Consider the following 26251-nt stretch of genomic DNA (forward strand, 5'->3'; position numbering starts at 1 on the left):
GAATGGATGCAGGTTATCAGACAGGATGCTTACGTACGTGTCACCTGTCAGAGTCGTATCTAGACCTATCAGGGGTCTATCACTCCAACTACACACGCCCCACATCATTACAGAGCCTCCATCAGTTTCAATAGTCCCCTGCTGACATGCAGATTCATGGATTCTGAGGCTGTGTCCATACCCGTACGCGTTCATCCGCTCGATACAACTGGAAACAAGACTCGTCCGACCAGGTAACATGTTTCCAGGCATCAACAGTCCAATGTCGGTGTCGATGGGCCCAGGTGAGGAGTAAAGCTTGTGCCGCGCGGTCACCAAGTGTACACGAGTGGGCCTTCGGCTCTGAAAGCCCATATCGATGATGTTTCGTTGAATGGTTCGCACGCTGACACTTGTTGATGGGCAAGCACTGAAATCTGTAGCAATTTGAGGAGAGGTTGCTCTTCTGTCACATTGAATTATTCTCTTCAGTCGTCGTTGGTCCCGTTCTTACAGGATCTTTTTCCGGCCGCAGCGATGTCGGAGATTTGATGTTTTACTGGATTCCTAATATATTCACGGTACGTCGTGAAATGTACAAACAGGAAAATCCCCACTTCATTACTACCTCGGCGATGCTGTGTCCCATCTCTCTTGCGCCGACTGTAACACCACGTCCAGACTCACTCAAACATTGATAATCAGCCACTGTAGCAGCAGTAACCGATCTAACAACTGCACAAACACTTGTTATCTTACAGGTGCTGCCGAACGCTGCGCCGTATTCTGCCTGTTCAGGTATCTCTGAATACGCATGCTTATACCAGTTTGTTCGGCGCTTCAGGATAAATACTAGCGACCAGCTCCAGCTTCGCGCGGGCAGCACTAACACAAATATCTACTGCTAGGCGACTTCTTGGGCACTGCGGAAAATTGATTCACGGGCCACTGTGTGAAGTTATGATTAAAATTCAGAGAACGACGTTAAGTAACTGAATATCTTCAGTTTCAGGTAAGTTAAACGATTTAAGCAATACCGCCAGGATAGTTCTACCAGGAAGCATGAATCTCATCCGTTCCATATTTAACTGACGCGGTTCGCTCGGCCCACCAAGGACGAAACCTAACTTGGGACAAGGATGTCCCCCTAAGAGCTAAAAGGACCATGTATAAATCCTATCCCGTGCCAATCATGACGTATATTGTAGACATCTGTGTAATAAATAAGAGATACAACTAGTCAAATACAAACATGTGAAATGAAGTTCCTTAGTTCAACTCTACAAAATCCAGGAGCGAGAGGGGGAGGGAGGGAGAGGGGGAGAGAGAGAGAGAGAGAGAGAGAGAGAGAGAGAGAGAGAGAGAGAGAGAAAAACGAATATGTAAGGTGACCTCGACAGTGGTGGAAAGAATGCGTTGTAGTGGGATTCTCCAACCTCAACTCCTCTCTGCTCCTACAAATTTCTTTACAATAGTTATAGTTTTGAAGTACTGTACTCACAATCGTACTATACCTCCACTGATTGCAACTTCAACTCTTTGAGAAAATCTTTCGACCACTGCTGTAATCAAAGACGCATCTACATATAGACTTGGTGTCCCAGTCATTGAGGAGTTCCCCCAATAGATACTCAGGTATGCCAACACATAGCCTCGCAAAGCTCTCGAGTAGGCGTCTCTAGTCACAATCTTCTTTGTGGACGTGGTTGCGTAGATAATACTGTGCATATCCTGCAATGCACTTTCATCCATAATATATTCTAATAGTTCGCGTAAACTACATTAGCTCCAAGGTGGACTGTGACAGATCCCAACTCAATGTTAGGATCGGAGAAAGCAACAATGTCTCGAGACCTTATATAGACTGGTTCATCCAATGTGATGTAGCTGCTGCTCACATTATGTGATTTACATTTTTACGTTGCAGCCCGAAGTGCAGTATGACGAGGGAGGCGAATTCACAAATAGCACATACATTATAGCGTGTGATATCAAATGGCTCTGAGCACTATGGGACTTAACTGCTGTGGTCATCAGTCCCCAGGCTGTAGCGCCTAGAACCGCTCGGCCAAGCCGGCCGGCGAGGGAGCACATCTCTTCATATTTACTCATGATATTTGCTATTTTGTCTGAAACTGACATGGTGAGACCGTGGCTGTGTACAATTAATGTAGGTTAATTCTTACAAAGAAGAAAACAGCAACCAGCCACTATTAATACGGCTATTTATTTAGGTAAATAGCACCCTTATCAAAATTTTTGTTTGTAAATCTGCAATCTTTGTGATAACTTCACATGTGCCAAATTCTTTTTGGTGTGTGTGTGTGTGTGTGTGTGTGTGTGTGTGTGTGTGTGTGTGTGTGTGTGTGTGTGTGTGTGTGTGTGTGTGTGTCGTGCTTTGCACAAGATGGTGATGTACAAATTATATAAGTGCTAGATATATTTAGGAATATTCGAAAAATACAATCCTGTAACTTCGCAACAAAATCGTGCGGAATTTTCGACCTAAGTACCATAACCACTTAACCTCACATATTTATTTACGCTGTATTTCATCGTTTGGAGGTTAGTTATTTTCACATAGGGCGCTTCTAACACTGTTTTCTACCGTAGGGCAACAACACACCAAAAATACTTCACCACAGTGGAATAAAAAAAATCGGAAACGGACGATAATGTAAAGTGTATCTTGAAAATCATGTGAACAGCCGTCTGATAATGAACTTGCCAATTCAAAACCGGTAACGGCGCTATTTACCTAAATAAATAGCAGTATTACTAGTGGCTGGTTGCTGTTTTCTTCTATGTAAGAATTAGCCTACCTCATATTTGTCCTCAAGTCGATTACTGCAGTTGCAACCATTCGGATGGCTTCTTTTTAATGGTCTTTGCGTCTTGGCCTCATACGGCACGCACATGTAAAGGAATAGGCTGTGTTTCGAAAGCATGCCATGGTTTTAAGCTGATTTATTTTTTCCAACGAATACCAAGTTTTCACCATATATTTCGCATAGCCGTTTCTGTATTGTATTGTTTCGATCTTTGGAACGTATCCATTGTAATTCTTCAGAATGTCTTAGACAACGAACTGGCATTCATCCTCATTTGCTTCCATATTCTCACAATCTCTTCTGGCCGTCCAACAGTACTATGAATTGTACGATCAGACTTGGACAACCTTTTGTACAATTACCGTGGCACCTACAACATGTGATGAAAAGTATCCAGACACCCCCCCAAAACACACGTTTTTCATATTAGGTGCATTGTGCTGCCACCTACTGCCAGGTACTCCATCTGCCATGGGGTGCAGGGAATGGCAATTGAATCTCAATGTAGACAAGTGTAATGTGCTCCGAATACATAAGAAGATAGATCCCTTGTCATTTAGCTACAATATAGCAGGTCAGCAACTGGAAGCAGTTAATTCCATAAATTATTTGGGAGTATGCATTAGGAGTGATTTAAAATGGAATGATCATATAAAGTTGATTGTTGGTAAAGCAGATGCCAGACTGAGATTCATTGGGAGAATTCTAAGGAAATGCAATCCGAAAACAAAGGAAGTAGGTTACAGTACGCTTGTTCGCCCACTGCTTGAATACTGCTCAGCAGTGTGGGGTCCGTACCAGATAGGGTTGATAGAAGAGATAGAGAAGATCCAACGGAGAGCAGCGCGCTTCGTTACAGGATCATTTAGTAATCGCGAAAGCGTTACGGAGATGATAGATAAACTCCAGTGGAAGACTCTGCAGGAGAGACGCTCAGTAGCTCGGTACGGGCTTTTGTTGAAGTTTCGAGAACATACCTTCACCGAAGAGTCAAGCAGTATATTGCTCCCTCCTACGTATATCTCGCGAAGAGACCATGAGGATAAAATCAGAGAGATTAGAGCCCACACAGAAGCATACCGATAATCCTTCTTTCCACGTACAATACGAGACTGGAATAGAAGGGAGAACCGATAGAGGTACTCAAGGTACCCTCCGCCACACACCGTCAGGTGGCTTGCGGAGTGTGGATGTAGATGTATTGCCAGGTACTCCATATCAGCGACCTCAGTAGTCATTAGACATTGTGAAGAGCAGAATGGGGCGGTCCGCGGAAGTCACGGGCTTTGAACGTGGTCAGGTGATCGGGTGTCAATTGTGTCATGTTTGCACGGGAGATTTCGATGCTCCTGAATATCCGTATGTCCACTGTTTCCGATGTGATACTGAAGTTGAAACATGAAGGGGCACGTACAGCACGAAAGCGTACAGGGCGACTTCGTCTGTTGACCGACATATACCGCCGACAGTTGAAGAGGGTCGTAATGTGTAACAGGCAGACACCTATCCAGACCACCACACAGGAATTCCAAACTGCATCATGATCCACTGCAAGTACTACGGCAGTAGACGGGAGGTGAGAAAACTTGGAATTCATAGTCGAGCGACTGCTCAAGTCACACATCACGCCGGTAAATGCCAAACGACGCGTCGCTTGGCGTAAGAAGGGTAAACATTGGACGACTGAACAGTGGAAAAACATTGTGTGTAGTGACGAATCACGGTACACAATGTGGCGAGCCGATGGCAGGGTGCTGGTATGGCGAATGCCCGGTGAACGTCATCTGCCAGCTTATGTAGTGCCAACAGTAAAATTCGGAGGCGGTGGTGTTACGGTGTGGTCGTGTTTTTCATGGACGGGGCTTGCACTCCTTGTTGTTTTGCGTGGCACTATGTTTAATCACCTTCTTGCTTCCCATTGTCGAAGAGCTATACGGGGATGGCGGATGCATCTTTCAAGACGATCGAGCACCTATTCATAATGCACGGCCTGTGGCGGGTTGGTTACATGACAATGACACCCCTGTATTGGACTGGCCTGCAAAGAATCCGGACCTGAATCCTATAAAACTCTTTTGGAATGTTTTGGAAGGCTGACTTCGTGCCATCGATACCTCTCCTCAGTGCAGCACTCCGTGAAGAATGGGCTGCCATTCGCCAAGAAACCTTCCAGCACCTGTTTGAACGTATGTTTGCGAGAGTGGAACTTGTCATCGGGGCTAAGGGTGGGTCAAAACCATGTTGAACTCCAGCATTATCGATGGAGAACGTCACGAACTTGTAAGCCATTTTCAGTCAGATATCCGGATACTTTTGATCACATTGTGTATTTTCAACAGCAATAAGATCAATGTGTCGGACTCGAAATTTCACTCGAGCTGTCCAGTCAACCCATTTTGTCACTTTCCATTAAAGATTTTGTAAAAGTCTTTGACGAAACATCAATAACACCAATTCTTTAAGAAATCTGTTTCTTCGTCTCTTTTTTCATGTAATCATGTGACGCCTCTTCATCACAAAATAAACAATTTGTTTGAAGTCTCGGTTTTGAACTGAGGCTCGATAAATGTGCTCATTTGTGCAGCATAGATTTCCTGAACTTTTCAGGAACAACAGTGGCACAGTTCAGCAGACCAACATGTTGACTATCCTTTCTCATCTTTCTTTTCTCTATAAACGCTCGTATTCTTCCTCCTTCACTGTGATTGCATCTAACACGTTCACAGCACTTTCACCACAAATGAAACATCGAGACACTGCACTGACGAACGTAACAAAACATGGTCACCTGACAACTGTGAAGCATTAAAATAGGCGCTCTGCCGAAGGATGGTTACGACGATGGTAGAGCAACGAAACTGAGAAATCTTAAACATGACTGCGATTTAGCAACTTTATAAATTTGAAGATGTTGAAAAAAATCAGCTATCCAATTGCAAACCAAAGGTTTATTTAGCCCTTGACCTAGGTTTCGACAAAAAAATCTTCAAAAGGATTGGTCTATGTTACATCGTATGGTAGAAAATTGCATCAGCTGAAGCCGAGCGGCTCTTGTCTTATATGAAATTAATGTAAAGACCAGAAACATCACATGCCACGGCTGAAGACAGCAGCCACATTACACTCGGAGTACGTCAGAACAAATGCACAAACGTATTCCCTTCCTGGTAAGCGCTCTTGTCTACGTAAAATTATGGGAGTCCAAAGAATAAAATATTTGCAGAATACAAGTATTCACCATGCCAGACACGAAGGCCAATGGGCTCATATATAATTTCACGTAGACAGTAGGCTTTACCAGTGGGGAATGCGTTTGTGCAGTTGTTCTGAAGTACGTTGAGTATAATCTGCTGCTGTCTTAATCCATGGCATGTGATGTTTCTGGTTTTTATATCAATGTTATAGACAAGAGCCGCTCGGCTTTAGCAAACGTAATTAACCAACATGTGGTGTAACAACGACCACTCCGTCCGAAGAGGATATTTTTATGAATATTGAAACCTATGTCAAAGGTTTGCAACCGGTTGGATGATTTTTCAACCTCTTCAAAATTGATACAAATAATGTACTGATACATAAACGAACAAGAGTGAACGTTGGAAGACACCACCTAACTGAAAGTAAATAAACTGAAGTTGGTCGTTAACAATGTGATTTACAGAAGGGATGTCCCAGAGGAATGGTCGGTATTCATCAACGATCATTCGAAGCTAAACATGGACTCTAAAATGCACAACTTTAAGAGCTATGAGCACTTGTTCATCTACGCTACAGTGAAACATCTCTTCTACTGATTAGGTGCTCACAGCTCTTAATCTATGCCTCTTTGCTATACCTTTCTGCTTCGAGTGGTAGTTTCTTTTATAACCCTGAATATTGACCATTCCTTCCGGGACACACTATAACTGAATATTAGCGATATTTACTTATCAACTAGGATTTTTTTGTTGTAACTTTGTCTTTGAAAACTCAATTTGAGGCTCTACTACTTTTCTCCCATAAAATTTTGCGTCAAATTTGTCAGTTCTGAGATGTTGCACGCTTTTCTGCGACGAAACGACTGTTTTTGGAAAAGAGAGAAAAATTACCGGTTTCTTATGTAGCTTTCCTATGCGAAAATTTAATGAAATAGCAAAGTTCTGCTACTAAATCGATGTAAATTTAATGCTCTACAGTTTTGGTAACCTAGGCTTTCTTTATTAAAAGATTAGTTTCAGAGTTATTTGAAAAACAAAACAAAAAACAGAAAATGTACGAAATTTTGGTAGTTTTCTCTTCAGAAATCGAGGAAAAGTCACATTTTTCATGCTGGGGGCATAATTGTGTGATTAAAAAAGCTTGCGGAATTTCACTAATTTTCGGGAGACAAAGCACTTTTTGGAACTAACTGTACTGGCATAAATTGGCCTGCCTCCTTGTAACTGTCTGGTTCGCGGGCGGGCGGCGGCGGCGGCGTGGTGCAAGTGATGTCGATTGTCCGCAACTTCTCTATTGTTTTCATAAAAAATATGGAAATGTGTTTATAGGAGACCCCGTCTATGCGTGCTTGGGATAGGTTTTTAATACAAACGAAAGAATATTAAAATGTTATACAGAACAGTCTTGATAGCATAAAAACACTTATTCATCAGTGGTGACCGGTTTCAACCGAGTGGATTTTCTTCAGACAGTACTCCAGTGATTAAATGTGGAGGCGTTGGCATGGAGCACCTGTACCACCCACTGATGTCGACATCAGTCGGTGTTATCCACAGTTCCTGCTCCACATATCATCACTGGAGTAGGGTCCGAAGACGATCCACATCGGGTCGAAACTGGTCATCATTACGAATAAAAGCGTCTCTTTATGCGATCACGACTGTCCTATGTAACGTTTATTACTATTTCATTGCGGTCGCTGCTGTTCCTAATATGTTTACAACGATTATCAATATAACGAACGAACTACCTACGCGCCGGTCCTCATTTAGTGAATTTTAAGTAAGACTTAGTAAAATCTACTGATTTCCATCAATCAATTCCTTTAGACAAGAAAGGTCCGAGCTTAACCGGAACAGTTTTATAAAAAAGTAACGCCTCGGGATGCCCTCAAAAATTAAGACAAATCGGGGGAAACCCAGCCGTATGGCAGCCCTGCTGTATGAAAAACTGTTTTCGACTGCTGAAACTAAACAATCGAGTAGGGCGGTGACAAGAAAAGCTTGGCTGGCGTGTTCGCTTTCTTTCGTATAGACACCGATAAAACATTTTCATCAATGAAATGATGATATCATGTTGCACCACTGTCGGTCGGGAGGCCTCCGGGTAAGTTCGGCCGTCGGGTGTAAGTCATTTCAGGCGAAGCCACATTGGACGACTTGATTCGTTGATAGACTAAAACAGTTTTCGTGAGTGCAATGGACGCAAATCGGTGTGCTGCCGGTGAAACAATGAGTGTGCACGATATCAGGTTTGGACATTTCGAAGACCATGCTTGGATGTGAATAAGCCTTGAACTACATCATATCAATCAATGAACTGAAACAGCTTCGGGTGCCACGCTGTAGGCCGTTCCATAGACGAATATTCTCAGTTAATACGCCAGTGTCGCGAATTTCAAATTGTTCACACTTTGGAACAGTAGTTCCACATAAAGATGGCGACGACGGCGAGATTGTATGATAGTTTTATCATTATCTGCAACAGGTGTATAATGATAGAGAGACATTTTCAACGGAGAATCGCCAAATAAAAGCATCACCCGTCATCGCTACCACTCTTATCTCGGAATCCTGCGCACGGGTGAGATGCAATCAACTCTCAGTCGCAAACAATAATGCGGTACCTGTTTCCTCTTTAAAATGTTTTTTTTTTTTTCAGTCTTACGGTTGTAATTAGACGACCTACGACAAAATTTTCACTGTAACAGTAGCAAAATACAAGTAAGTGTTTGCTCCACATCCTTTCACACAATGTTTCTACTATTTATTAAAATAATGGTCACACCTGCTCCCATTCATTCAGTATATTTGCTAAATTTCGTAGATTCTGAAACTTCATGCAATAAATAAATAACTGTGTCATATGCACATATTTTCAAACGCGCTATTATACAGTGTGTGCACGAACTTTTTGTTTTTAACAATACAATGGGAATTGTAGAGGTTAGGTGCGTTAGTATATTTCGAGCAACTGGAAGCATTTCTGAGTGCGTTTGTACTTACTATTCAACAACAATGTTACTATATGCTTGTAGCAACTGTAGTTAATGATGAATAAAATGAATTTGTATAATTTTCTTGAGCCTTGTTTTTGCATGTTTGAGTAAAGATACAGGGCGAGCGTTTGAGTTGCACAATAAATTTAATATCATTCCTTCCGCTAATAATCCCACAGGTAGAATTAATCACCGGTAATTAACATACTTAAATTCGTTCACGTAACATAATGAGATCAGATCACCACTTAATTATCCTGTCATTTACACTACTTAAATTTAGGTAGACCATTTCCGTTGAGTTATAAAACGGATGTAATCTATGCAAATATTGGTTTCTGTCTAATGCTCTAGCATTAAGTTTTGCTTATGTGCACAATGTTCTCGTGAAAAACTAATTCAACTTATCGTGTGAGATCAGTAGTGCGGTTAGTACAGCCTTACGTGTTCCTTCATTTCTCCAGTAACCAGACTGACCTTTTGACCACCTACAGTATCTTTAAAATTAGTTGGCTCACAAGGAGGGAGGGGGGATATGTAGCTGCGCAGGTAACACCAGTGGCGAGCTGGCTTTCCCTACAACGCCGCCAGTGGTTCGATTGGTAAATCGTCCGCTGCCTCGCTGTAGATGCATTTCTGTGTTCGTCGGATCTCTTTATAAAAAGTGGTATTTTCTGGCACTGAAGAGTTCTGCAGCCTTCAGGTATTGTGAACGAGTGTTTTGTGTCGGCGTTGCATTAATATCGACTGTGCAGCACGTCTAAACACCAGGTTCGCATTATAAGTTTTCGTGCAAGAACACGTTCACTGGCTGTGAAGATAATGTTCTGCTGCGTATATTCTTTCGAATCCGACAATGGTGGTAGACAATGCGCGTATTTTTCTCTGGGTAGAAAGAAACGTTCGACTGGAAGGGCCAATCACTTCAGTTATCAGGTCGATGAATTAACTAACGCTAAATCAGGTTTCCTCCGTATCACGCTCATTTAAATCCGACTGAGACTATATGGGCCTGGGTGAAAAGTAATGTGTTAAAAAACAGCAAGAAATTTACTGTCAATGAGGCTGAAATGCTAACAAAAGAAAGCACAGGAGTGGTGTTGAATTGTCAGCCATACTGAGAAGGTAGTTGAGGGGAGAGATTTGTGAAGGACTATGATGAGTTTAAATTAATACGTAACTTCTCTTGTTGCCATGTTGAAATTGCTTCTTTTGACAAGAGTGTCACTAAACATTCTAACGCAGCTGAAAAAGAAATTGCGACAGACTCCTGAAACAGTATTATATTAAAGCAGCAACTGAAGGCAATAGTTAATGAAAAAGCTCATACTCAGTATAAAAATCAACGTGTAACTTCTTCACTTACATTGTTGCAAGACCCACAGCAATTCTCGTTTCACAGGCTATCGATGGTCCATGAAAATTACATTATTTCTTTTTTAAAAAACCTGTTTTTTGCATGGCTGTTGCAGTAAATATGGAAGTTTCACATATTAATCATATCGCAAAATACTCTCCTCTTTGCGTGCTATCATTTACCAAAATGTTTATAAAATAAAAGGGATTTGAGAATATTTCATTCTGGCTTTTTCACTGGAGCATGCGTTCGTGACACTGCGCTCTTTACATACACACCATTTTCTCGAGCCTGGAGAAAGATAGCAATATCTTTCCAAGTTTAAAGACTAATTCAGTATATTATCTGCGTTTCATATGCAGCAACATACGACGTAACAAGTGCGAAACACATATTTACAGCGACCCTTATTTTCCACACAAACTTTAAGAATTTCTTGCAATAGTTATATCGAATACAGAAATATCTCAATAACTATGTCCATTCGCGATGATGATGATGAAATAAGCTATAAGATGTGCGAGAATAAGAGTTTATTACCGAATAGTTTCTTTAAATTTGTTTGAATAAGATCGTAGAGTGGCGGCTGCTGACAAGCGAGCCTGGCACACTCCGCGCCGAGTAGGCCTGGACTTACCGTCACTTGCTGACGCGTTCAGCACACGCTGCCAACTGCGCTTTCCTAGAGACGCTCCGTACTACTGAACTGTCAAAAGTAGCGACTAATTTTAAACGAACTGAACTTAACAGCGTGTTGGTCCATCTCTAGAGCGTTATACAGAAGCGATTCTGCATGGCATGGATTCTACTACAGTCCCATTAAAATTACCTGATAGTTGACATCTTTCACTTGCCGCTACAGTGTTGCCACAGCCTCTGCCGGCTACCGCTGGGTTATAGGCGACACACAAATACTGTTAATGTGTAACGCGGAGCAATGCTGAAAGTGACTACCGCGAGGTATGAAGGAAATCAGAGATGCTATGTCGACAGCTGAGTTTAAGTGACCTATGACTGAAGTGCGGCACACGACGGGTTCTACAGCCCTTAATTTAAATTCATGTCCTAACCTAACCACATCTCGTGACGTGCAATGTATCCGAGGAAACGGCTATCAACAGTCTGCGGCAGAACTAAAATTACGATCGCTTTGTTCACGGCGTTTAAGACTAACCTGCACGACCAAATTCAGGACAGAAAAATTTCATAATGTTTGTCAGCATAGCCATCTTCTGCAACAAAGTTTCAGTTTTAGCGGTAAAGGCAAACTAATTTCTCGCTGTCATTCTTACCTGATAGTAATCTCGCGCTGGCTACACGGGATGCCGCATTACGAACCGATGAGCAGTCTTGGTCGGCAGTTGATTCCCAATTACAGGTGATACAAGCAGGTTACAAACGAAGAGAGAATGATATGCACAAAAAAGTTATATGACGAAGAGAATGAAAGAACTACAAAGAAAAAATTACATTTAAACTAACTGAATAAAAATGATGAAGTCTTTTGATTAGACTTGAAAGAATGAAAATTTTCGCTGTATCTGACGAGATCCGAACTTTCGATCTTCTACACTCCAGTTTATACGCTAACCATTACGCTATGTCATTACACGTTACACACTTGTATTTATGACTTTGATCTCCTAGTCGCTAGAAGTAGTTGACAGCCTTCAAAAATTCGGCTACGTGCAATGTCGTGCGAAGCTTATCTAATGTAAGCCGACCTCTGTGGTAATAATAACTGTATGAATGACGCTGAATCGTGTGTTGTGCGAAAGGATCCAGTAGTTTTTGATTAGTATGTATGAAACGTGTGTATTTTATTAGCATCGTTGTGTGTGTGGTTTTTAGTGTGTTATCAGGTGTGATGAAATAAGAAGTCAAAACAGCTACAACGCGTGAAGTGTCAACTATCCCGTAATTTTAATCAGACCATAGAGCTCGGTAGGTTTCCAGAGGTACGTAGCACCATATGTCGACTCACGTCACTAATTCCCGCAAATTACGACCACGTGGATTGCGAACGCGGAGCTGCGTCGTGGATATGTTTCATCAGATTCAGATCAGGCGAATGTGGTGGCCAAAACATCAACGTGAGTTCGCTACCCCTATCTTTTGACGTCTTGCTGGTTGATGCCAACGCCGGCCGGAAGGACATCATGCATAAAGGATGTGGGTAGTTCGCAATAATGTTCACGTATCCCACTGCACTCATAGTGCCATCGATTAATTCCACAGGTCACAAGGAAGCGTAAGTGAACGTCCCCAAAGCGTAGTACTGCTCTCACTAGCCTACGTCCGTAGCGTGTTGCATATTTTGAGCAGTGATTCGCCTGGATGACGTATCCGTACACGACCATCGACCTAGTGTAACAAGAAACGTGAATCATCTTGCAAGGCGACGCGTTTCCACTGACTCATGGTCCAATCTCGATGATGCCATACCGACTACAATAGTAATTGACGATGTCGTCGGGTGAACGTGGGAACACGCGGGGGACGTCTGCTGCGGAGCCCTGTTCAACAACGGACGCTGAACGGTGTGCTCCGAAACACTTTTGCCAGCATCTTACTTTGCCGTCACGTATGCCACAGATCGCTGCCTATACTGCTTCACAAGGCGGGCAAGCCTCCAGCCATGTTCTGCGAAGAGGCGTATACGACGAGTACCTTTACGTCAACTCGTGGTTTCACCGTCCTTCAACCACTTTCCGTAGATGCCCACGACAGTAGCACGCCAACAGTCGACCAAGCTCCGCTTTTCCGAGAAGTTCGTTCAAGCTCGTTCTCGGGCGAGCCGCCGGATCATTACAATCTGCCCTTCGTGACAACGCTCGTGGTCTCGCGGTGGCCAGTGGTCACAATGTTTTGGATCATCAGCGTATTTCGTGATTAAAAACGCAGTAGTACTGTAAAAGAAAATGTGGCTCTATGCGCCACGTAAAGCTACGGCAGCATACTGAGCGGAAGTTCACTGACTCTTCTGCATGACACGAGAGTGAATATTGTTACTATTATTTTCTGTCACTCGTTCGGAACGCATTTCTTGATCATTTCGCATCCGTTGGCCGTCTTTTCGCCGGTCAAATGCCACGTGCTCCGTTTGTTTCAGCGGGACTCGGATTGCTCGTCGCGCCCCGCGGTAGGTCCGAAGAGGGCAGTTGGAAATCCAGAGTTACTCGGAAACCCAATGTTACTCGCCAGCTAAGAGGATCGACTGAGCTGCTCTCGCTTGTAGTCTTGTAGCTATCGTGTAGAATACAAAAGCAGAGGATCTTATGTTCGAATCGGAAGGCCATATGTTCGAGTCTCGACAGAACTTTTTCCTTGTTTTAATTTTTTCGTCCGTAGTATGAAAGTACAGAAGCGAAAACGACCCCAGAACCAGCGGACTGCGGCAGAAAAAAACAGTCAGTAGGACAGTGCAGGGCGACTGCAGGGATGGCCCGTCGCAGACTGAGGGCAGCTGGTTAGGCAGTGTGCGCGGCCACCGGCTTCAGCCGCACCGCTCGCCACTTCCTCTGTGAGGGCAGAGGCAGGGCGACAGCCGGTCTGATGGGCGTGCCTCGTGCAAACTAAATATTAGTTCTGTGTTTGTGTTGTTATCTGTGGAAGTTAAAATATTGATCCAGGGAGCGGGCGAGCGAGCAGTAGCAGCTGCGGCAGCGGCGGCGGCGAGAGGAGCGCCAACTCTTGACTACTACTCGCTAGCACCCGCGTACACTCCGACAGCCACCCCAAGCGTCCGCACGAACAGGCACACCCCTTGCCTCTCTCTCGTCCTGTCCTTTACTGTCTGTCTACCTCTCTCTCTCTCTCGCGCTATCCCCGCCAGCTCTCCCGCCCCAGAATTTAACACACAATTACCAATCAAGAGATAGGAGCAAGAGCGTCCGCCATTGTTCTGACGGTGTGGCAGCGCGCCGTGCGGCGGGCTCGGGGTGGGGGGCGCCGCTGGTAGCGGCAGCACAGGCGGCGGCGGCGGTGGTGGAGGAGGAGGAGGAAAAGGATGATGATGACGGAGGTGGGGAAGGGAATAGGGAGGGAAGCGACGAGGCGCAGCGGCCGCCGCAGAACGGCAGCAGTAACCTGTATGTGAGACAGAGACACACAGGAGATGGCTGCACCGTACACCCCGTGACACCGCGCTCTGCAAAGCTCTGCTACGCTGGCCTACATCGAATGGATGACAGGCGGCAGCCCTAACTCTGCCTGCACTTAAACCCCCACCCACCCCCTCCCTTCACCATCACCGCATGCAGAAAGACTGTTATCTCGAAGTAGTAAACGCCAAAAGGAGGCACCTGTAGAGCCAAGATTTTAGAATCACAAACCCGCAAGAATGTAAGAAAGCTGCATGGTAAAATTCGATTCATACTGGACATCAGTGGGACACAAGTACCATCACCATCAAAGGGAGGTGTGTTCATACTAGACAGAACATCAACATATTATTTCGAATAGTCCACTACAACTGGGTTTGTGTGGTGTGAAATGTCAGAATATAGTACCAGAATTAAGAAACTAACAATGACTGCATTTATTAATGACCACAGCAAAATTCATAATGGTAGCTGTGAGGTGAATTAAAGAGTACAAAAAGATACATCCAAACATTCCAAAATAGCAAGAAGAGAAGTACCAAATAACAAAAAACAAATCCATTTTCTGCTCAACAGAGCTGACTTTTTCACTGGCAAAGTGACAGATTCTTTAATGAAAATTGTTTGACTGGTTTATGTTCTTATTTCTGCAAAATTTGGACACTTTTTCTTTGTATAGATATTGTACAACTTGTATAATTTTCACTTTCAGGTACCTGGGCTCTTTTCTGGAAGAACACTCACTGAAAATAGTAGCCCAAATCATCACAAAACATCAACTTCTGAAGTTAGCAGACAACACTATTTTTTCGCCACTATCGTCGACACTTGCTTCCCGAGAAACCTTGCACTGTCATGCAGTTCTGCTCTGTCGCCGGTTAGAGTGAAAGGTACTGTTCAAAATGTACTGTGGAATATGTTGACATCCAGTATGAATTGACATTTAGATTGTAATATCTTAAAAAAAAAAATGGCTCTGAGCACTATGGGATCTGAGGTCATCAATCCCCTAGAACTTAGAACTACTTATACCTAACAAACCTAAGGACATCACACACACCCATGACTGAGGCAGGATTCGAACCTGTGTTACCTTTATTAATGGAAAATACTCTAACATTTTGGTAAAATGTGTTGTAGCACACTTACTATCACACAACAATGGGCACATACCAGGTTGCTTGAGTGTCCAGTAAACACGAGATACACTATTGCATTTCATTTGTTGCAGTATTTAAATAACATGAACTCTTGCTGTGCAGTTATACATCACAAAGCGCATTACATTCTTGTGTGCACCTTTGAAATGATCATGATGCAAAGTTTTACATTTTTCAACAGTCAACAATGTTAATTTGCAGAAAATGGAGGGAATAGGCAAATAGCTCAAAATGTTTCTTAACTTTAAACTATGTTTTAGCAAATGTGAAAGTACTGTGTGCTGCAGTTGCCCTATGACAACAAAAGCAGATATAATAGCATTTTTTAAGGAAAGAAACTTGAAAATAATTCTAGTTCTATCATAGCAGTTCACACAGTTGTACTTTATTTTATGTATGTGCTGTCACAACATATTATACTCAACCTGGATGAAAATAAACTATCACAAAAAATACAGAAGAAGCCACAAGATGCAAATAAATTGATCTCTTCAAACTGTTGTGCCTTGAGGTTTCCAAGTCAAAGAGTCTTTATTCAAAACTACAAGAGGAAAAGGAAGAAACGAAGATGTGATATTACAAAAAGTTTATAGAGATCACTGGGTAGGCTTTCATATTAAGTTAGAAACAAAATAAATGTCTCTTCTTTTACAAACTGCACTAGATTCTTATGGGTTTATCCATTCTCTCACACTGGTGAATTATGTGTGGTATTTCCTCTGTAGTTTCACAAATAGGAAAGACTACTTGCAAACAGAAAATTTTTGTGTAATGTATGAGCCTGACAAAGACTGTACTAGCCTTGGCCTTAGTGCAGTTTAATTAATCACAAACTTTTAAATTTACATTATTTGTTTCCTCCATCCTCAGAAGTTGAACCAATATTCTTTTCTTCAAAAACACAAAATTTCCCTGTCCAGCCATTATTTATTAAAGTATTGCTCTCCTACTTATATCGCCAGCCAGGTTCAATATTATAGCATTAGGTGGAGTTCCTACTGCATATTTTTCAGCCCACTGCTTTCCCTTCCGACATTGCACAAACTGATGCACGAGTAAAAACGAGTGAAAGTGTTGACCTTAGTCAGTAATGAAAAAAAATTCACATATATTTGCATAGCACTCCTCCCCCCCTTTTGTCATACTTTCATGAGCCCAATTATCACTTGACAGAAGGTCTCATCACAAATGATTAAGTTTGAGGAAAAAGGATTTGAGCACAGAGGGGAGTGGGCGGGAGGGGGGGGGGGGGGTGGAGGTGGAGTTTAGTTTGTTAATGGAATTCCAAATCGAAGACTTTTGAGACAGGTCACCTGGGAGGACATTGGGCCTATGAAACTGGTCATTTATGCCATTTTTTGAAATGTTACTGTCACATGTGTAATTGCTGTACTTCAAGAGTAACACACAATAAAAAAGGGAAAAGCTTCAAGATTTATTTTTCATATTTACTTTAGTTCTTTGATAGATTACAAATTTTAAAACTACGACAGAAAGCATACCTATACTGGCTGTTGATATACTTTCCGGGATGTGAGGTCATGGTCCAAGAACTTTTTCTGCTCCTTACGTTTCGTCCAGGACTGCGCTGGACTTCCTCAGAGGCGCTGCTCCGCTGAGTCTTGGACCACGACCTCACATCCCGGAAAGTATATCAACAGCCATGTCACCCGGTCATGAAAGCCTTCATTCTACGTACCTATACTCCCAAGAAAGAAAGGTTCAAGGTGAGTTACTGAGCCATTTCTTCCCTTTGAGCTTCCAAAATTTCTTAGTCGCACAACAAATGTGACATATATGCGGCAGAATTACAGCAAACTACAAAACCTAACCAGTACATGCAAGATATGTCAATGCAATCATACTGGCTCAGCCGTTCATGACTGCAGCTGTTACATTCTTTAATGTTTCTTTCGAAATAATTCTAGAAATTGACAGCAGAAGGCAGCAACAGTGAAGTGGCAGGTTGCAAGACATGCCTACATTGTTCTCATATGAAATCGATCCAGCTTTCAAGTGATAGGTGGCTCACGTGTCGAGAAAATTGGAGCCCAACCTTTACTCAGGTGCAGCCTTTTTAACATAAAAGTTTCGCCCCGAGCTATGCTAGGGCTTGGTCTCCAAAATGTTAAAGGAAATGTTTGGTAACAGCACACACTGATATCAAAATTGCACTACATAACACATGCCTGTTGCATTTAAAATGAAAAGAAAAATTTGGACACTATACAGTAACCAGTTGCAGTAGTATTATAAATAATTAAAAATTGGATATAAATAGAAAATTTGAGAACTGTTTCACATCCAGATAACATATCTAATGCTTGAACTGCGCGATTCTCTCCTTCTGAACTGCAAACTGTGACTCTCTCCAAGCAGTACCAGTACATTTGTAACTAGTACTGGTAAGCCACCACAAACCAAAATTATTGCCTGACACTTTTTTCATTTATAAATTAATGAAAATACATACCATACACAATGAGATTTCATAACATAAAGCATCCTTTCTCATGTGTACTAGTGTTATATGAAAATAGTAAGTTCTGGCAAAGTGTTAATGTGTATTATTTCTGTATATAAGAAATTACTGGCTGTCTGCATTAACTTGGGCATTTCACCTTTTGTTTCTTGCATACACACAATAAATAAATTATAATTTTCAGTTATGGAGTTTTAAATCTCTCATCTTTCGGGTGACAACAGTAATTAATGCTTCTGACAAACAAACAGTGTGTTAATCACATGTGCCTTTTTGTATTCCAGCCACATTATGAAAGTGTGAAAAGTTGAATCTGCAGATGAACAGTCAAAAGAAAAATTCCATACAATATTGGAATATACTGCAACAGTAATATCTAATCACATTTGTATTCCAAATGCCATTACAAAGGTAACACAAAATTCTTTCAAAATTTTGTGAACAGTTTCAATGAGACTGGCAGGCTTCTCTCTTTTCCGAACTACTTATACTTTGATGTGGTTTTAAATGTTTGTCATTACCTTTCTACAGTTAACCTATAAACCTTGATTTTTTTGATACTCAGTCTTTTTCTCAGTATTAGATAGCATCTGACACTGACAATTCTGCAGGCACAATCTGAAGGTTCTCTGTGATTGTAGACATCGTTTCTCTCTGTACATATACTTTAGATCTTTATTTCAATTTTCTCATTCTGTTTAAACTTGACTTTATGCCAATGGCACAAATGTGGAACAAGTAACAAATTCCCCTATTTACAGACAAGCAATCAGATTCGAGATATTGTTTCCTTAAGCTAACTAACAGAACAGATTCTGCACGTGAAATACAATGAAATTTAATCTTGTTCATGTTTGTCAATGGCGTAGTACTGGAGGACTTGGGGGAAAAGGGAGGAGAGGGAGAAAGAATTTTATATTGAACTGCATGTGTGCATTGAAGTACATATAAAATGTTGATCCAGCAAATTTATTCTTTTATTTATATAAAGTTTCAAACAAATATCAGACAACATTTAGTAATCCATACAGTTTAAGGATACGACTGCCAACTTTTAATGCATATGTACTACTTTTTTTTTTGGAAGTAATACTAAATGATAGGCCTATGCCAAAGTAAGGTACACATAGTTCAATAACTTATATAAAAGGAAGAATTATGGAGGGCAAGGTGAGCGAGGGCTGGAAGACAGAGGAGGTGAAATAACAGCAGTAGTGTTAGTAGCATGTCTAAGATCTGTACAACTCAGTGAACTTCACACAGTGCAATGAGGCTGCCATGAAATGCTGGTGTAATTTCAATTTCATGTTACCCCACAAATGTTTCAAATATGTGAGCCAAACAGTGTTTCAAATAAATGTGCAGCTACTTGCAAGGGAGTTTCACAGCCCTTTTGCATTGTAATAAAAGCATTCCATTTTTGCATGTTTTCCACAAATTCAACTCTGTGCAATAGTTGAGGGAACATCTGAAATGGACATAATTTCAAATGCTACATAAGACTTTAACCAGAAGTAGATTCCAGAATGAAACATCGCTGTAATAGCTACTTCTGCAGAAGTCCATCATCCTCAAAAGTAGGCTTATTCATTATTAGTACTTGTTCTGGAATTACGCAATGATTTACTATGAGAAATAAGTTTCTTCACATAAAGTTACTATGGACATCAGATATCTCTCATTTGTGAGTGAACAAATCACTGCATTCTTTAACAAGAAGCAAATTATTTGAATATGATTTTAGAATAGAAGTTGAAATAGCACATCACATGATGCACAGTGGTTACTTACCACAACAGGCAGGAAACCCCTTGCAAGCAAGTGAGGTTAAGGAAATGTTCACTTTTATGATGCTAAAAGTTTGTGGCAGCTGAAAATATAAAAATATTGTTTCAGAAAAGTATCCTGAGTGAGTACAATTTCTAATTTTAGGTAACTGAAAAGGACATTGAGAAATTAATGCACTCTGATAACACAAATATCGAAGACCTAACAGCACTGTTAGACAAACCCATATGTTATTTACATCTACATTTTCCTAGTTTGACATCTATACTGAATTATGAAAACTGGACACTTCATGCAGACTGTTCTTGTATATTGATGTGCCTACTAAAACATCTGATAACTCTTGCAGCATATATGATATTGCGACTATCTACCTTCTCATTAGTTATTTCCTTTCATTAATGAAAATTTTAATTTCAATAAATGTCAAATGTGTGGACTGAACTGTTACGTAAGTCTCATATCCTTAGACATAGCTAGAGATAACAAAGCTCACATTTTTAAGTTCTGGTGACACACAAAACTAACCCAGAATGGGAAGTATTTTCTCCCCATATCCCCTGAAGTCTACGAATAACAAGCATGCACACTACCTTAAATTTACTTATTACCAGTATTCAATTTTGCTTGTGTCTCAGTATTCCCACTAAAATCATCTCTTTCCTTTGACTTTTGAGGACATTTTACCTGTCATAGCACTGTCAACATCACAGCAACTTCAGCATCAAATGTCATGAATTTGCTTGGCACAGCATTATGACCACCGGCCTACTATTGATATAAACCTATGCAGGGGATAGCAGTGTCACCTGGCGAGGGATGATTGCTAGTGCACAGTGCACCATGATGTTGATGTGTAGAATGGGGAAGACGTGTGATCCGTCTGAGTTTCAGCGAGGGCAGATTGAGATGGGCCGAGGTGCAGTACAGGCATTTCAGAAATTCATGACTTGCTGGGTGTTTTGAAGAGTGCTCTGGTGAGTGTCTTCAACACATGGCAAGACCAAGGTGAAACTGCATTCAGATGTTTTAGGATTGGGTGGCTGCCCATCTTCACAAATGTTGGACGTTATAGGCTGGGCAGACTGGTTAAACAGAACAGGCAGCGAACTGTGGCAGAACTAACATTACACTTTAATTCTAGGCAGAGTACAAGTGTATCGGAACACAAAGTGCACTGAATACTCCTAACGATGGACCTCCTCAGCCGACGACCCATCCAATGCCAATGTTAACACCATGTCAATGGCAGCAATAACTGAAATGGGGTGTGATCATTGGCATTGCACGCTGGTGCAATGGCAGAGCATTGCACAGTCTGACAAATCCCGATACCTTCTTCCTATCAATGAGAGGGTGAGAATCCGCCATCTTCCAGGGCAACAGCTCTTTGACACCTGTACTGCAGGAGAGAGACAAACTGCCGACAACTCCTCTACGCTCTGAAGAACATTTATGTGGGCATCCAAGGGTCTGGTGGAGCTTGTGCAAGGCACCATGATGGACGAGGAGTATTGTACACTGGTTGCAGACCATGTACATCTCCTCAAAATGATCATGTCTCCTGGCGGCAGTGTCATTTTTCAAGAAGACAATGTACCGTGTTACAAGGCCAGGAGTGTGGTGGAGTAGTTCGAGGAACACAGTGGTGAGTTCCAATTTATGTACTGGCCACCCCCCACCCCAGTTCTCCAGATAGGAACCCAATTGAACAAAGCCAGGATGTGACTAAATGTGGCGCTAGAGGACATTGCCGCCCCCTCCTCCCCAACCTAGAATTTATGGGAATTAGGTGACCTGTGTATGCAGATGTGGTGCCGCTGTTACCCATGCCAAAGATGGACATACATAAGGCAGGTGGTCATTATGCTCTGGCTGGTAAGTGTATATCTTAAGATGGATTCAAAGAATACAGCAGAGCAGCAAAAGGAGCCACTACTACTTTGATGCACCTGTGTAGACTTCACCATCATCATGATGCTCACTTACAACATGATAAAATACAAATTTAAAAATACATGGTGGACTTTCAAAAAAGCCACTGTGGGAAATGATTCTCTCCCTTTAGAAGCAAACTGACTGGTTCTACAGGTGCCACTAAGTTCTGCCATGTACAAATCTTGGATGATCTCATTGCTTGGAAATGATTTACGAAATCTTTTCTGTTGACAGTGCACTTTGGGGCATTCAGCCAGCTGTTGATTTCATTTTACATGTAATATTTCAATGACTAACCCAATCACCTTCTTCAGGTACTGCACGCTGTGCTATTACATGGATTCACTGCCCCGATTTCAACCAGACTGGAAACTATTGTTGGTGCCATGCTGCTATTTATGGTCAAGTTAGACTCCTGGTAGCCAGATTGATGTTTATTTGTTTTTCAGAACCTGCACTGTTATTCCATGAAACATATTCTCTCTGTACTTTTCAGCTCTGGTGAATGAGATGCCTGGTGAGCTGTTAATAAACTGAGTGCCAAATCGCATAACTTGTTTGAACCGAAACATCCCCGAATTATTAGGTTTTCTAGAATCTTGAAGAAGATGATGCTGTAATTATGACCAATAATGTAAACTGTTGCCTTCCCTGTTCTCTCCCCCTCCCCTATGCAAGAACATTTGTGTACTTATTACAGTACACTAAATAATTCAAGAGCTTCAGACTCACAGAGGATAAAAAAAAAGTTCACACCAGCTTCCTCCGTCACTCACTAATAGTGCGACTTCGTGAGCCTTCCTGCCTCCCTCTGTTGTAAGTTAAGCATATTACTCCTGTTCCTAGTCATAAACAATATCATAACAAGAGCAGCAAGTATGAACCTTTGTAGTTAAACTGAGTTTTGTTTTCAGTTCTGCGGATATGTTGGTTCACATGTTCATTATGGATTAAATATTCAGATTAATGGGAGCATTTTGTACTGCTTTGTCAGCTCACAGCCAAATTGTCATCCTTCAACCTAACCAAGACCACAGACTACAGACTACACTATAAAACAGGATTATTTGTTGGTGCTTCCGGGATTTCAGAAGACGACTGTGTGAAAACTACTAGACATACAGAAAAATGACGTACATCATAGCAAACAGGATCTCTGCAAGTTATTCACCACGAGGTGGTTGCACCATTAAGCTACTGTGTCAGAATATGTAGACAAATCATCTGTTCCATGTTGTCACATTGAATTCTGAAGATCAGAAACTGAATTAACAGATTTACAAAGCTAGTAGTCACTTCACAAAAGCTTTGGAGAGATGCTCTATCCACTGGTGTGTGTCTATTTTCTGAATCTCCTGTAGTTTTTAGTCACCTTCTGAACCCTCCATCCCTGGAGGGAATTACGAATAACCCTGTATTTTGTTTCAAGTTGGTCTTAATAAGATAGTTGACACTTTCTTATAGTCCAAAGTTGTATTGCTCTGCATATACCAGAAGGTGGCCATCTTATCAGATGATTCCTTTTTTTACATGTTGTATTCTGTCAGTTCTGTCACACAGGAGATGTGGAATGAGTCAAGTTATACACTAACAGGCATGAGCCACCACTGCTGGCTACTTCTGTGAAGTACACTAACAACATATTATGACTAGCACTAATCTATGCAGACTGATGGTTATGGTAATTCGCCTGTTTTGAGCTGTTAGGAGAAAAACAGCTACTTTGAAAAAAGCCATTGCTCCTCCTCCTATACTGCCCAACTGCTACTACTACCTAATACTTCAAACAAAGCATTTTAACTGTACACAAATACAGTGCTTATATAGTGGCAGTATAACTATCTACAGCATGTCTGCTGATTTCGGAATGTGTGCCTCTGGAAGTTAACACATTTGTTGATGAAATAATCTGGCAATCTGTATGCTAGTGAAGTACTTAGTTGTCAGATAGAGAAGCCACATCTATATCTAAACCTGCAGTACCAACCAATGCTCACATGAAATTCAGTCTCTAGTATGTTTAAGGTCTTTGCAATTTCCAAGGTCTTTAACTGGATTCTTTGTCGTGGGAAAGGCATCTCCCTCTTTCCTTTTATCTTGCGCAAAGGAAAGAATTACATCTTCAATTTCAGCATATTTTCCAACATTTAGCCCTCTGTAAGATTTTCTTGATTAAATGGCACTTTGCAGCTTATTCTCCAGTATGATCCGACACCATATTTTAGGCTCATTCCAACCATACGTTTTGCCAGCTTCTCTATTAGATGTACTCTTCACATAACGAATAAATGAAAATTTAAAATGAACACCACATGTGTGTTAAATTTCAAAGTTTTTGAGTGATTTGCTTTCGATACCATCCATTGAAGACCAAATTTTACTCTTTTGTTAGAGAAAAAAACTGTACCTATTCTTTTGAGTAAAATAACAAAACTGTGATCAAGATATTAGTCACTATATCTCATAAACATCAACAGTCAAAGACGTTTATGTTGTTAGCTTATATATAATGATTAATTTTGAAATTCTATTGATACTGTTACTCCTTTCAAACAAAGGAACGACCTCTACAGTATCAGTATGTTTAAGGGTTATGCAGATCAGCCACATACAAATGTTTTGTGGCAGAATTCTGGGAAAAAGCTTGGCTTATTTTTGGTCCAATGTGGTATTTCTCTGGGGTGGTGCTAAATGGTGAGTCTTTGGTAGTTCAAGTGGAGGATTGGTTAATTTTGCCAGTCTTCTGTTACCATGCACTTTGCGCAAGCTTCAGCAACGACTCTCAGGCATGTGGAACACTGTGTTGCAGAGCATGAGAATCTTGGCTTAACTGCTAAGCTTATGAAGGTGACGTAAATTCCCTTAAAATTAAATCAAGAAAGTTCAGTGTCAAGGTTATGGCACACACTGACTGGGAAGATATCTGTCAAGACAAAACAACTGAAACTGAAGATTCCAGCTACCTCTAGCTGCATTAGGATCACACAGCTATGCAGAACTTTGAGTGGAAATGAATTTCCTATCTGCTCATAAGACTATAAATGAGTGTTTCCTGACAAATAATAATAATAATAATAATAATAAACCTCTGTGGAATCATTCTATAGTCTAACACAGCTCAGAAGCAGTCTATGGGCAATAAGAGACCTAAACAGAAGTAAATGCTTCAAGTAAAGCGGTTTTTTAATTGTGACTAGAGAAGCCTGGGGTGGGACTGAGAGGGGCCATGAGGCATTTATGTTTGTAGCAGTCAACGTATGAAATGTGTACTTCAGTTGTGGCCTTTGGGTGCATCCTGGATAGGAACTCCAGCCGAATTACTGGGTCTTTGGTTTCTATCTGCACTGCTGATTGTTGACCGTGATCTCTGCTCTATATAATTCGTTTGGACTTCTAGTGCCCTTGTTATGTTTTGTTGACCAAGATCTCTGCTCTATATCATTCATTTGGACTTCTAGTGCCCTTATTATGTATTTTTCATGTGAACTGAATGGCAATCTCTCTGTAATCTTGTTAGCTTAGATGTGAGACAAATTTTAGTAGAAAATTCTTCCTGCGAAGCTGCACAAATGCAAAAGACCAAATTGCTTAATTATGTTCAGTTACAGTCCTGATTTCATTTTGGATCTATGCTCAAATGTTATGGAGAATATAAACACACAGGAGCCTAAGGAACAGTCTGAAGAAAGGGACACCACCAAGTGAAAAGTGTAATGAATAGGATAAATCAATGAGCCCCAGAACAATTTTTTTCTTTGACCATTATTACATTCAGCAATTATGTATATTTGTGAAAAATGTTAAGTTGCATTACACTGTGGAGTCCACATTATACTTCACGTTCTACTACTGGCAAAGTAAGTTCAAAGGCTGGAGGAAAAGGAGTAATTTTTATTTCATACCAGAAACAGAACTCCTTGTTAGCTTTAGTGATATCTTAAATTTATGTTGAATGGACAATTAATCAATTAATACAGCACTGACATCAGCATGCAAAATATCAGTTTAATCAGATAACAGGAAGTGGAGTATGTATTTATTAAGCAGTTAATAGCACAGAAATGATTGTAAACGAGTGAAATGAATAAAACCTTATTGAAGGTGAGAAGGTGGGGGTTGATTGCAATGAATTTCCTTTATGCTGAAGGGTAGACAAGCTACCAATCCTCTGCACAATCCTCATTTACATGGAGGACTTCTGAGTAACACTGAAATTTTCTTCCTTATTTGGATTTACAAGAAATTTCTTGCTAGGCATCAGGCAATGTGTGTGCTAACCTGAAACAAGTAATACATCTACAGTTGTATTCTGCAAACAATGTTAAGCGCATGGCAGAGGGTACTTCGCACTGTACCAAACATTAGGCTGAATTTCCAGTTCCATTTGCATATGGAGAGCAGGACAGATGGTCATTTA

At 41.2% G+C, this 26251-nt stretch overlaps 1 protein-coding gene across 12 annotated transcripts in view; it reads right to left on the reverse strand.

Moving 5' to 3' along the window:
* The window catches only part of LOC126267252 (protein bric-a-brac 1-like), a 1659048-nt gene that overhangs the window by 1616026 nt on the left and 16771 nt on the right, over positions 1 to 26251 (reverse strand). For all 12 annotated transcript variants that reach the window (XR_007548970.1, XR_007548971.1, XM_049972274.1 and 9 more), the window contains exon 3: positions 19900 to 19978. The gene's annotated coding sequence lies outside the window, so the exon portion shown is untranslated. The remainder of the gene's footprint in view (positions 1 to 19899; positions 19979 to 26251) is intronic.

The sequence above is a fragment of the Schistocerca gregaria genome, chromosome 4, assembly GCF_023897955.1.
Source record: "Schistocerca gregaria isolate iqSchGreg1 chromosome 4, iqSchGreg1.2, whole genome shotgun sequence".
Classification (NCBI taxonomy): Eukaryota; Metazoa; Arthropoda; class Insecta; order Orthoptera; family Acrididae; genus Schistocerca; species Schistocerca gregaria.